Source organism: Phocoena sinus, chromosome 17, assembly GCF_008692025.1.
Source record: "Phocoena sinus isolate mPhoSin1 chromosome 17, mPhoSin1.pri, whole genome shotgun sequence".
Classification (NCBI taxonomy): Eukaryota; Metazoa; Chordata; class Mammalia; order Artiodactyla; family Phocoenidae; genus Phocoena; species Phocoena sinus.
This window is the reverse complement of record NC_045779.1, coordinates 41,714,496-41,727,216: the sequence shown is the minus strand read 5'-3', so window position 1 is coordinate 41,727,216 and position 12,721 is coordinate 41,714,496. Positions and strand designations below refer to the sequence as shown.

The 12,721-nt window shown below is 46.6% G+C and overlaps 1 protein-coding gene across 5 annotated transcripts in view; it reads right to left on the bottom strand.

Moving 5' to 3' along the window:
• Nucleotides 1–12,721, bottom strand: part of MATN2 (matrilin 2) — a 155,508-nt gene that overhangs the window by 126,453 nt on the left and 16,334 nt on the right. The window lies entirely within an intron of this gene.

Here is a 12,721-nt window from a genome sequence, read left to right as displayed (position 1 = left end):
CTCACGACTGTAATGTGCTATGAACAGATCTGTGATCTCTATTGCTGAGACGATACTGCTACTACTTTGTGGTTTGTGGTTTACGATTATAATAGAAGGAAATGCTAAGTTGCAGTTAGAGGTTAGTGAAAAAGGATGTTATTTTTTTCTCATCCAAATTACGGACCCACTGAAGTCTATCCAAGGGATCTTTGGAGGCCCATGGACCCCAGGTTAAAAACCTCTCAACGAGATGATCTCTAAACTCTCTTCTAATTAAAACGGTGTGATCTAGCGGTGATTTCTGGCTCATCTGAATATTATGGATAAATTAACATCTCTGATAAGTTTTTTTTTCTTATCTGTAGCTGGGGATTATTATCAAATCTGCCTCTCAAGGGCTTTGTGAGGGAAAGGGAGGTAAGGAAAGCATGAGAAGCTTTGTAAAACTGTAAAGCGCTGTTGTAAATGCTAGGTAGTATCAGGGAAACCTAAGAGTCCATGAAGATGTCTGCCCCATCCCCTGCACGCCCATCCCCCAGGGCTCAGGGTTCCTTCAGAATTTTTGCTCAGATCTTTGTGAACTATGGGAACAAAACACTGGGCCCCCTTTGTTAAAGAATACCATGCCCCGTGTAAAAACATAGTTTTATGAACTATAATGTATGCCAGCAGATTCGAAAATACAGACAAATCAGATCATTTTAAGGAAAATACCAATTATTAAATAGACGCAAGAAGAAACAGAAAACCTAAACCCACTAATGACTCTTAAAGAAATTGAATGAGTTGCCAAATATATCCTGTCTACAGAAGGCATCAAGCCTAGATGGTTTTAGGTGTAAGTTTCACTAGCTCTTGAGGATGTCTTCTCTCACTGATCCTATACAAATTTCCCCCCAAAAGACCCATGCTGCCTGAAACTGTGGAATGTGTACCAAACCCTAAAGACGTGTGTTCCTTTAATGAATGAATAAATGATAAAACTGAGGCAAATTATGAAACGAAACATAATGTATTAGAACCAAACTATTTTGGTAGAGAAAAACAGCTAGGTAAAATGCGTGGTCTACCTATTCCTTTTCATTTTGGAGACAAATTCAAGTTTGATTGGAAGAGGGGCGTCAAGGAGCCTGCTACCTTCAGCGGTTGGGACAATCACACACAGGACAGCCACAAGACGTTGGCACCAGTGCATACGGGTGAATGGTACCGTGGGAGGAGGGGATGCTTCCCAAAGATATAAGGATCCTTCATCTTTTAGCACAGCGCCTGGAACATGGGGACTCTCTTAACATATTTATTCAATGAATTGATGGAGTAGACTGGAAGAAGGCCCAGTGTCAGGCCTGGGGACTTAAGAGCTGGAGATGGAAAGCAGCCTCTCACAGGCTTGGCCAGACCTGAGCCCCTTGGACAGGATTCCTCTGCAGTTTACTTCATGGTCCAACTTGACTTTAAAAGCCTCAGGGGCTCATCCTCCCAGGGTTTCTCATGGCCAAATGCCCCTCACTGCACCTACTCCATCGTGCCTTTCCAAAGGCCCCTCTGGCTCTGAGCCCAAGCGGTCAGATGTTTACGTTCCTCCTGTTTCTCCCCCAGCCCCTTCCCCTGCACCAGCTCTTTGTACATCTGGCCGTCCAGCTTCCTCTTTGATGTTCTCACTCACTGACTGCCTGCGGGCTTACGATAACTTCTCCCTCCTCCTCCTTTCTCAGCCCCACCATCCTGTGAGCCGCCAAAATACACACACTGCCCTCCTTTCTCCTTTCATCTTTCCCTATAAATCAGCCTCCTCTGGATATACTGAAAGGAAGCTTGTCTGAGCTAGTGGTTTTAATTCCTGGCTTTTGAAAGATCTTACCCGGACTTGGTTTCACATCCTGGCTAGACTGCACTGGTTTCCCATCTGCAGCCCGAGGATATTGGCTGCCCAACCCCCTGGGCTTGTCCAATCTGCTTTAAAGACTCAGAAATGTGGTAAATTAATAAGTAGCACACCACTGAAGTCTTTGAACGTGCTTCCCTGGAGTACGTCAGTAACAGTTATACCACCCTGAAAGGGAAGATAAAGGGAACAGAAAGGAAAAAGAGGCTACTTAGGAACATGTCAGAGAAGACATACTGTCCTCCACAAACTGGGAAAGCAGGAAGCAAAGCAGCTTGTTACGGGCTGAACTGTGTCCCCAAAATTCCTAAGTTGAAGTCTACTACCTCAGAACGTGACTGTATTTGGAGATAAGGTCTTTAAAGAGGTGATAAAGATTAAAAGAGATCATTAGGGTGGGCTCTAATCCAATATGACTGGCGTCCTTATAAGAAGAGGAAATGTGGACGCAGACAGATACAGAGGGAAGCCCATGTGAGGACACAGGATGCGGGTGGCCATCTGCAAGCCCAGATGAGAGGCCTCACTGTAACTGAGCAGGACCCTATGGGGCCTTCCTGGGACACACCCCTCCCCATATCCTCTGCTCTACTCCTCTCTGGAGTACCCAGATAATAGTATCTCATGCATATTTCCTGAGCTTTTCAGATACTAAAAATCACCACCCAAACAGAAAAACTTAACTACTTGATAATCATCAGCAAGTAGCCCCCAGACCTTCTGGCACCTAAGGATTGATAATGTTAACCACCCTGCTACCTCACCATCAACAAATAAGGGAAGTGTGGATGAGCTGATCGCATGCTCTGGGATGCCCCTCCTCACCTGGCCCTTAAAAATGCTTTGCTGAAACCCTTCAGGGAGTTCAGGGATTTTTCTGGGCATGAGCTACCCGTTCTCCTTGCTCGGCTCTGCAATAAACCTTCCTCTGCTCCAGACTACGACGTTTTGGTGTTTGGCCTCACTGTGTCTCTAGGACACACACTTGCGTTCGGCAACATCACCAAGAATCCAGTCAGCTGGCACCTTGACCTGGGACTTCTGGCCTCCAGAATCATGGGAAAATAAATTTCTGTTGTTTAAGCCACCCAGTCTGTGCCACTTTGTTATGGCAGCCCTAATAAACTAATATATAACTCAAGTCTCCATAATATTTCCTCTCAAGAATACATGAAATGTTTATGGATTGATTATTCAGGCAACATTTGAACTAGCTCTCCTTGTATCATTTTCAGTATCTAATAGTCATTAAATATTTAGACATGAATTTTTAAAGATGATTATTCTTTATAATCATTTCAAAAGAATATAAAATATCTTTTAATATTTTCAGTGGGGACTTGGAGAAAGATACAGAAAACATTTCATCAAATTTGCAAATGATTCAAACTTGCTAAGTTAAGGAGGAAAAATAAATGAGTTGAGAATGATGAACCTAAATGAAGAAGATAAAATTTAATACAAAGAATTTTAAGTATTCCACCTAAGTTTAAAAAAAATAGTTTGGCATTATCAGGGGTCCCCAACCCCTGGTACCAGTCCACGGCCTGTTAGGAACTGGGCCACACAGCAGGAGGTGAGCAGCCAGTGGGCGAGTGAGCGAAGCTTCATCTGCCACTCCCCATTGCTCCCCATCGCTCCCCATCACTCACATTACCGCCTGAACCATCACCCACCCCCGTCAGTGGAAAAATTGTCTTCCACGAAACTGGTCCCCGGTGCCAATAAGGTTGGGGACCGCTGTGCTATATGATACTAAGCCACCTGTAATAAAAGTTCAGTGACTTTTGTTGACTGCAAGCTCTACGTAAATTAACCAAAAAAGCCAAGGCAATATACCTGTAATCATTCTTTCACTCATTCGGTTAACATTGCCAGAAGTGAAACCCAGGTATTCAACAAATTATATGTTGCCATCACTAAAAATTTCGCAGTTTCTCCCTTGTTTAAAAAATGTTATTTCAAAGGCTCCTAAGGCAGATTTTTCTTGGAAAGCAAATATTTAACTTTTTTTTTTTTTAATAGAGGAGAAAGTCCTTATCTTTGAGTTCATTTCCTAATTCTGCAAGCACCTCCCCAGAATCCTGGAATGTGATAGTTTGCAGATGAGAGGTTTATTTAACCCCCTGCACACAAGGCCTTCAATATCCCTGAAGCCTGAGGAGCCAGCTCATTTCTGGGGCTAATCCAGGGGCTACAAAGTTTCATATGGAAGAAAAATCTGTCTCCTTAAAAGCACAGGTATTGGGACTTCCCTCGTGGCTCAGTGGTTAAGAATCTGCCTGCCAATGCAGGGGACACGGGTTCAAGCCCTGGTCCGGGAAGATCCCACATGCCACAGAGCAACCAAGCCTGTATGTCACAACTACTGAGCCTGCGCTCTAGAGCCCATGAGTCACAACTACTGAAGCTCACGTGCCTAGAGCCTGTGCTCCACAACAGGAGAAGCCACAGCAATGAGAAGCCTGCACACCACAACGAAGAGGAGCCCCTACTCGCTGCAACTAGAAAAAGCCTGCGCGCAGCAACGAAGACCCAAAACAGCCAAAAATAAATAAATAAATTTATTTATTTAAAAAAAAGCACAGGTATTTGGGTCCGCAGCTCCTCTTTAAGGTCTTAACAAGTCTAAACTCTGCCATAACACAGCCTTCAGAGAGCCCTTCATCTTCACTTTTTTTTTCAAACTAAACATCCTCAGGTCTTTCAACTCTTTTCCGCATGCCCTGGCTTTAGAGACTTTTCCTCTTTGCCCATTTGTTGGTTCATTTTCTCCTTCTCTAGGAATTTACTGAGTGTCTGTCGTGTACCTGGCATGTTACTAGCATCGCCAATGCAACACAGACATCAACGCCAGCGATCAATCACTACAAAGGCTGACAAGCGCTGGGCTGGGACAGATGGGCATGCTGCGGGGATGTGATGTGGGGTACCCCAACCTAGAAGATTAGGGCTGCTTCCACACATAGACCCGAAAGATGAGTCCAATTCGGTTGGATGAAACAGAGAAGGTAGGATTGCCAAAAAGGGTTTGAGCAGAGGAAATGTCACGTTGGCTTCTCCAACCCCGCCTCTGCTGCTCAGTGGTTGCACGACCTCGTGCAAAACATTTAACCTCTCTAAGCCTCAGTTTCTTCATCTGTAAAATGGGGATAATAATACCATGAAGGGAAGGGTGAACTGCCTAGCACAGTGCCTGGCACATAGTAGATGTTTCCCCAAAACGGGCAGCCATCGTTACCACTGTTATCATTATTTTCATCAGGTGGGGAGACCTGGGACACAATTGGCTCCAGAGGGGTAAGGCTGTATGCCTCGCCCCCCAAGAACAGCAGCCATCAAAGAGGAGAAAAGAACGGTGGCTATGTCACCCACCAAGGGGACGTCCTCCACCCCATCCCCCCACATATACACACTGCAGGTGCCAAACACATGAGCAAGCTGAGGATCAAACATCCTGGAACTGAAGGAGGGAGTGAATGGAGAGGAAGCGATAATGGAAAGTTATGGAAAAGGAAGGGGATAAAGAGTTTACTAGAGAAGAGAAGGTGAGAGAGAGAATCTGTAAAAGAAGAATCAAGTTATACATTCATTGGGCAGGAAAACTTTTAACTCTGTGGCTTGTTAGAAGTCAGATACTAATGGTTTTTGGAGTTTTCCCAGTATTAATCACAAGACTGGAATGAAGAATTCACTTCATACAGTTTCTAAAAATTGAATGATAACAGAGACGTTAGTTTATACCTAAAACACAGAGCACACGCAGGGAGGGATGAGATGAGATGTACTTTCTGCATCTGGGCTGAGCAGCAGCCATGACAGTCCCTCCATCAGGTCCATAATTCCGTCCCAACCGTATTACACAGGATGCATAGAGGGGGACTGATAAATGGGGGGGGGGGGGCGGGTGATTTTACTTCAAAGGGTTTATTTTATTTATTTATTTTTTTGCGGAACGCGGGCCTCTCACTGCTGCGGCCCCTCCCGTTGCGGAGCACAGGCTCCGGAGGCGCCGGCTCAGCGGCCACGGCTCACGGGCCCAGCCGCTCCGCGGCATGTGGGATCCTCCCGGACCGGGGCACGAATCCGTGTCCCCTGAATTGGCAGGCGGACCCTCAACCACTGTGCTACCAGGGAAGCCCCAAAGGGTTTATTTTTTTAAAAGCCTTTGCTACAGGACTTCCCTAGTGGCACAGTGGTTAAGAATCTGCCTGTCACTGCAGGGAACACGGGTTCGATCCCTGGCCTGGGAAGATCCCACATGACGCAGAGCAACTACACCCGTGCGCTACAACTACTGAAGTCCGAGCGCCGTGCTCCGCAAGAAGAGAAGCCACCGCAATGAGAAGCCCCCGCACCACAACGAAGAGTAGCCCCAGCTCGTCACAACTAGAAAAAGCCCGTGTGCAGCAACGAAGACACAACGCAGCCAAAAATAAATAAATATAAAAAGCCTTTGCTATAGTTAAAACAATTCGATAAGCTCTACGCATCAACCTTCATTTTTATAATCAGTTCTAATGATAAAGACACACGCCAGCCACTGGATTCTTTAGATATGTGTTAATCACTGTGCTGTAAGAGGCTTGAGTCCCCCCGCTTTGCTAACTCCCCTTAGGTAGAAAAATGTTAGCAGCTTATTTTTAAAGCCCCAGAAAGGGTTGATTGACCTGGCTTACAGTTTGCTTATACTCTCCAGCTGCAATTTTCTAAGCAAATCTTTTTCATCCTGCATCTGGCTCGTGCCCCACAGCACCTCTTCCTAAGACCTTTTCCTCCTGCCCATCCCCACCCCACCTCCCAGATTTCTCTTCTGCGAAGGTTCTCAAACTGAGGTCTCCAGAAATGCAATTTCTCAGGCCCCAACCCAGACTTACTGAATCAAACACTCCAGGCATGGGAATCAGTGGTCTGAGTGCAGCGAGCCCTTCAGGAGCTTCTGACACACAGTGAAGTTTGGGAACCACTGTTTAGTTTCCTGATCCTTACCCCCCCACCCCACCCCCCGCCGCCGCCTCCTGCCTGATTGTGTTGCCCCACTCTCTCTGTCTCAAAGCTTCTCCCTCTCACCTGCAGAGAGGGAAAGAAAGCCAAAGATTGCATGGGGGGCGGGGGGGGGGGAGGGTTCACTACGGGAACCAGAGAAGGGACAACTGGAAGGCGGGAATCGGTGATGTCACCACGCCCCAGACGAGACCTGAAGGATCCCTGACTTCAGCCACCTCAGAGGAAAAGCGGCTTGCCCGGGTCACTTGCTAAGAGGCTGAAACCATGCACAAGAGGATGAAATCAGCCACCTGTACGCCTCATCCTCTCAGGGGTCCAACACACGCGCGGAGCTTTCGCCGTGGGCGGGGCCAAAGCAGGGGCTCGAGGTCGGCGACCCCGATGTTTCCCTTAGGAGCAGCTGCAGCTCCAAATACTGATGGGTATTTCCTGTTCTTCTTAAAACTTCCGGTCGGGGAGCCAGCTCGAGTGTGAGGTGCCTTTTTCTTTGCTCAAACACACATCTCCTGAGTCACGCATCCTCTCCTGGGGCGAGGGGCGGGGTCAGGGGCGGGAGGTCACCTTTTCATTCTAGGTTTACAGAAGCCTTAACAAGTTTGCCAGATCGCTTTACTTCTCTTTGCCTTGGCTTCCTCGTCTGAAAATGAGATAAACCAATAACCACCATGCAGTGGGTTTTTTTTACAGATCAAGTGAGCTAGCTTGTCCCTGCTCACAACAGGGGCTCAGTACCTCCAGAGGTGTCATGAGACATGAAAAACAGTCCCTTTCTTCAAGGGTGTACAATCCGGTACTAAAAACAAGGCAAGTACAAAAATAACCAGAATAGGAATCCTCGGGTATGTGCCGTTATTACCCCTCAGAATAAGGCAAAGAGGGTTGACACCTTGGTAGAGGACCTGCAGTGCATGTGGCCCATCCCGGAATGGGAGGGTCCTGCCTGGCTGGCAGCGGGAGAAGGTGGCATTTGGCCTGGCCCTGGCTGATAACAAGCCTTGGCCAAGGAAAGATACTCCAGGTAGAAGGAAGAGGGTGAACAAAGCCCTGGAAAGCTCAAGGAAGGAGACAAAAGTTGTATCCGTGACAAAGTGGCTTCAGGGCATGTAAGACCGGTGGCCTCAATGGGTCTGTCCTTCCAGAAACCAGAAGCTCAGATGGCTTCTGGCATCTGCTTTTCCTCCTTCACTGAGGGTGCCAACAAATGTCAATTAGGAGGATTGTTTCAGGATGTGGAAATTCATTTACTGTCAGCCAATGCTTGAAAATGTTAATAATTATCAACCTAGGCGAAAACCTCCATTGGCAATACAGAGCAGGACATTCTTACGCTTATGCCAGCCAACTCCTTCAGCCACATTGCTAATTTAGGCGGTTTCAGCTCCTCATACAAAACACATTTTTGCATTTTTACCCATGTTTTGATGTCAGGTTTAACTAGAGATGTATGCAGAACTGAAAATAAATGCCTCCTAATGTACTGTGGTTTCCAAGGAACAGAATTTGGGGCTGTATAAAGTGAGTTCTTAGATTAGCTTTATTAGCTTTATTTTTAAGTAGTAAATTAACTGCTATGAAGAAATTTCACTAAATCCTGTGACCTCCGCCCTCGCACACCTCTGGAATTTTTCCTAGCAGAGTGTGTGCGGGGAGGGAGTGTCAGCTCACACCATCCCCTGAACACACTATGGGGTCATCCTCCTTTCAAATTTAATTTTTTTAATATTAAAATAAAAAACATGAATTCTTCGTGAGTGCTATTGATCCAAAAGGGGAATCTATTATAGGGAGAGGAAGTAGAAATAAAATGAGATAGGCTGGTAAATTTAGAAAAGAAAGCACATGTCAACAAGACTTGGTAAAAGACAGATGAAACAGGGGAGCCAGTGGGCTGAAGCGCAGACAGTTTGAGTGTGTGCTCTCATTCCAGGAGTGAGGGGAGTCACCAATACCGTGGGAGTTTGGGCAAGGAGGGTGAAGGTTTCCAAAAAGGCTGATATGCCCCCACTGGTTGTCCTGGCGACAGGTCCACCCCCATATGACTGTGATATAGTAAAGAGAAAAATGTGCACAAGCAAAGCAGGCAGCAGTTAAGGATGGCAAGCAACAGGACTTCCAGTTAGCACCACCTTGAGGGGAACTTAGGGAAGAGTCTGGGAGGGGACGGGTGCCAATGATGCAGGATGGGTGCAGAGGGAAGAACCTGAAGGCTTCCATGAGCTTAGGCTCTGCGTACAGCACACCCTGCGGCTCCGACTCCACCAGCCGGCATAGTTGCCTTGAAGGGACTTTGAGTTGGAGAATGTGCTCACTGGTTTTCCTGGTGGCCTGGGACTGCAGGCTCTCCCTGCCCTTTGCCCCAGCCCTGGAAGGCTTAGGCAGTCCAGATGGCACAGTAGGGGGTAGAAAAGGAGTCAGCAGTGATCGCCACTGTTGTCAGCTGAGAGTCCTCCAGGGGCTCCCACCCCTCCAGCATGAAGCCCAGACTTTTCGTCAGAGCCCCTGAGGTCCTAAGTGAGCTGGTTCCCAACTCCTCTGGGCTTGTCCCCAGCTCAGACCACCTGCCTGACAGACAGGGTGGCCCTGATGGCTTCACCAGGTCCCGCCTCTCTGCTCCATCCTCACCCCTCTCCTGCCAGCTCCTCCCCCAGCTCCACGTGGCCTCAACTTTCCCTAGGAATGCTTCCCGAAACCAGCCATTTACGAAGTGTGGTTTGGGGACCCCCTTCACAGGGTCCATGAGATCAAAACTATTTTTGTAACAGTACTAATGTTTGCGTTTTATACTCTCTCTTATGTGTGATCATCGTTCGAAATGTTTATTGATGTGGTTTTAGATCCCACATTGCAGTTAACCTTTAAGGAACTACCATTTGTCAAGTTTTGGTGTCCTATCGGAGAATATCCATAATCACATGAAAAGGCTATTAAAAAAGTCTTCTTTTTCTGACTACATGTCTGTGTGAGGCCATAGTTTCTTCATGTAACCCAACCAAAACAATATTTCATGACAGACTGAATGGATGAGAAATGAGAATCCAGCTGTCTTTAATTAAGCCAGACACTGAACAGATTTGCAAAAATGTAAAATCCTGCCATTCTTATCACAATTTTTTTATTTAGAAAATATTATTATACAAATATTTTTACTTACATTATGGTTACGTTATGGGTTTATTATTGTTATTTTTAAATTAATTAATTAATAGGGTTTTTTTTGTTTTTTTGTGTTTTTTTTTTTTTTGCGGTACACGAGCCTCTCACTGTCGTGGCCTCTCCCGTTGCAGAGCACATGCTCTGGACCCGCAGGCTCAGCGGCCATGGCTCAACGGGGCCCAGCCGCTCCGCAGCATGTGGGATCTTCCCAGACCGGGGCACGAACCCGTGACCCCTGCATCGGCAGGCGGACTCTCAACCACTGCACCACCAGGGAAGCCCCTAATTAATAGTTTTTAAAGTTCTCCATTTCAATCTCTGATCCAGTAAACCTCAGTAGACATAACCCACAAAAATAAAAGCTCTTTGGTATCCTCAATAATTTTTGAGTGTACAAGGGTCCTGAGACCATCTTCTTATACTGAGCCTACAGCAGGCAGAGTGGAGCTGTCACTTAGCTATGCCTCTACCATTGCACACCAACTCCACCAAATTAATGACCTTTTTACATGTCTGTCTCCCCCACTGCACAAGTGCTTCCTGATGGCGGTTGTTCTTTAACCCCCTCATGTCTGGCACAAAGCAGAAAGTCCAGATGAATGAATGAAGTAGAAGGGAAGCCCATGTGGACACACATCACAGGCTACCGCCCGAGCAACGTGCAAACATTCATAGGAGGGCAGGCAAATATCTACATTATTTTTTTTTAACTGGATCAAGTTGTTACTGGGCCTCTGACTTGAATTTAGACATAAATATAAATATTTTTTTAAAAATCAGAAAATTCAAACGAAAAATTAACCTAAGAAAGAATTCTGCTTCTACTCTGTTAAACTTTCAGAGACACCCCATGCAAGCAAGTAACTGGGGAAATACACCATGCAGTGGATATCACAAATACAGCCAAAATGATTTGCCACAAAAAAAGTGACCACGGCAAGGACCACAACAAGCATAGCTTCTCCATCTCTGTTCGCTGTCAAAGGTAGACCAAAAGCAGATGGCACTAGAGGATCCAGGCCAGAGTTGCGGTGTTTGCCTTTGGTTTCACGATTCTCACTCACTCACCATGTTCCCAAGTCCAGCAGCCCTCCAGCATGTCAGGGAGCGGCTACGCCATCCCCTGGTGGGCAGCGATGTGCCATATCCCATCCCCCTCTTTGTCCCTGACACATTCTCCTACAAAATGAGAAAATGGGAGGGGGAGGATACTGGACGTGGGATGGATGCCCTTAGCAAAACAGGATCTTTTACCTCCGAAGACAAGGGATTTCTACTTCAGAGCATGAGCTCAGGGTGAAGGAGAGGGCAGTGAATGCTGACAACTAGGGGACGCCCGGTGGCGGGGGGAGGGGGTATGAGAGTGTGTGTGTTTGTGTGCATGTGTGTGTACAAGTATGTGTCGGAGGTAGGGAGAGAAGAGAGAGAGAGAGAGGCAGCGGGTGGGGACGGCATGGGGGCAGAGATATTTGACACCAAGAGGAGTATGCTTTTCTGGCTAAGAGTGTAGAGGCTCATTCCGAAAGCATCCCCATCAGAAACCCAACTGTGTAATCGCTGCTGCTGATCTAGGAATCAGGCGTTTCCAGCTCTCTCTCTCTCTCCCACACACACGCCTACACATCTCTACCACCTCTGTCTTTCTAGATAGAGAGATAGATGATAGATAGATAGATATGTTTACCATATGATGGTATATGTTTATCATCTTGAAATTTGTTTTTAAAAAAACCCTTTAGGGCTTCCCTGGTGGCACAGTGGTTGAGAGTCCGCCTGCCGATGCAGGGGACACGGGTTTGTGCCCCGGTCCAGGAGGATCCCACATGCCGCGGAGCGGCTGGGCCCGTGAGCCATGGCCGCTGAGCCTGCGCGTCCAGAGCCTGTGCTCCGCAACGGGAGAGGCCACAACAGTGAGAGGCCCGCGTACCACAAAAAAAAAAAAAACAAAAAAAAACCCTTTAATCAGCGTACTAAATATCCCCCAGTCCTTTCCACATTTGCAGAAGTCCTATGTTTATGTCACTATGGAAACAGATTCTCAAGAGACTAAAGACATGGAGGGCCCAGCATCATGGAGTCATTGTTTAGGTTAACACCGTAAAGATTCTGACCTCTCAAAACAGAGCTTTTGGTTCCTCTGGTCTCTAACTGTCATTTCGGATGCTGAAGCGACCAGGCACTGGGCAGTTTTCTCAGTGGCCTTCACAGGGGGTGAGATTTTAGGGGGTACAAATATAAAACACAGTTTTGGAGAACAACTTCATGGAATGATGGTTGTGGTAAAGCTTTCATTCACTGCATAACTATAATTTACATATATTAATTACCTTGCTTTCTCCTCACAAAAGTATTCCAAGATCAGCATTAACATTCCCATTTTATGGATGAGGAGACTGAACCTCGGAGAGGTCATGTTGCCCAAGTGTACACACTTGGTCAGTACCAGAGCCAGGTCTATGAACTCAGGTCTATGCCAAAACCCACCATACTTCCACTGGCCAGCCTTCCTGCTAACCCCCCACATCCTAGGCTTTCCAGAGCCCATGTTTAGAACCAGGCCCATACATCTATATTCTGTGTGTTTTCAGGACCTTTCCTTCCTCTTGGAGAAAGAAAAGAATTCACCTGAAGAAAACACGTTCACTGGGTGAGCCTAACAGATTCTCTAACATTTTCCATTTCTAATATCTTGAT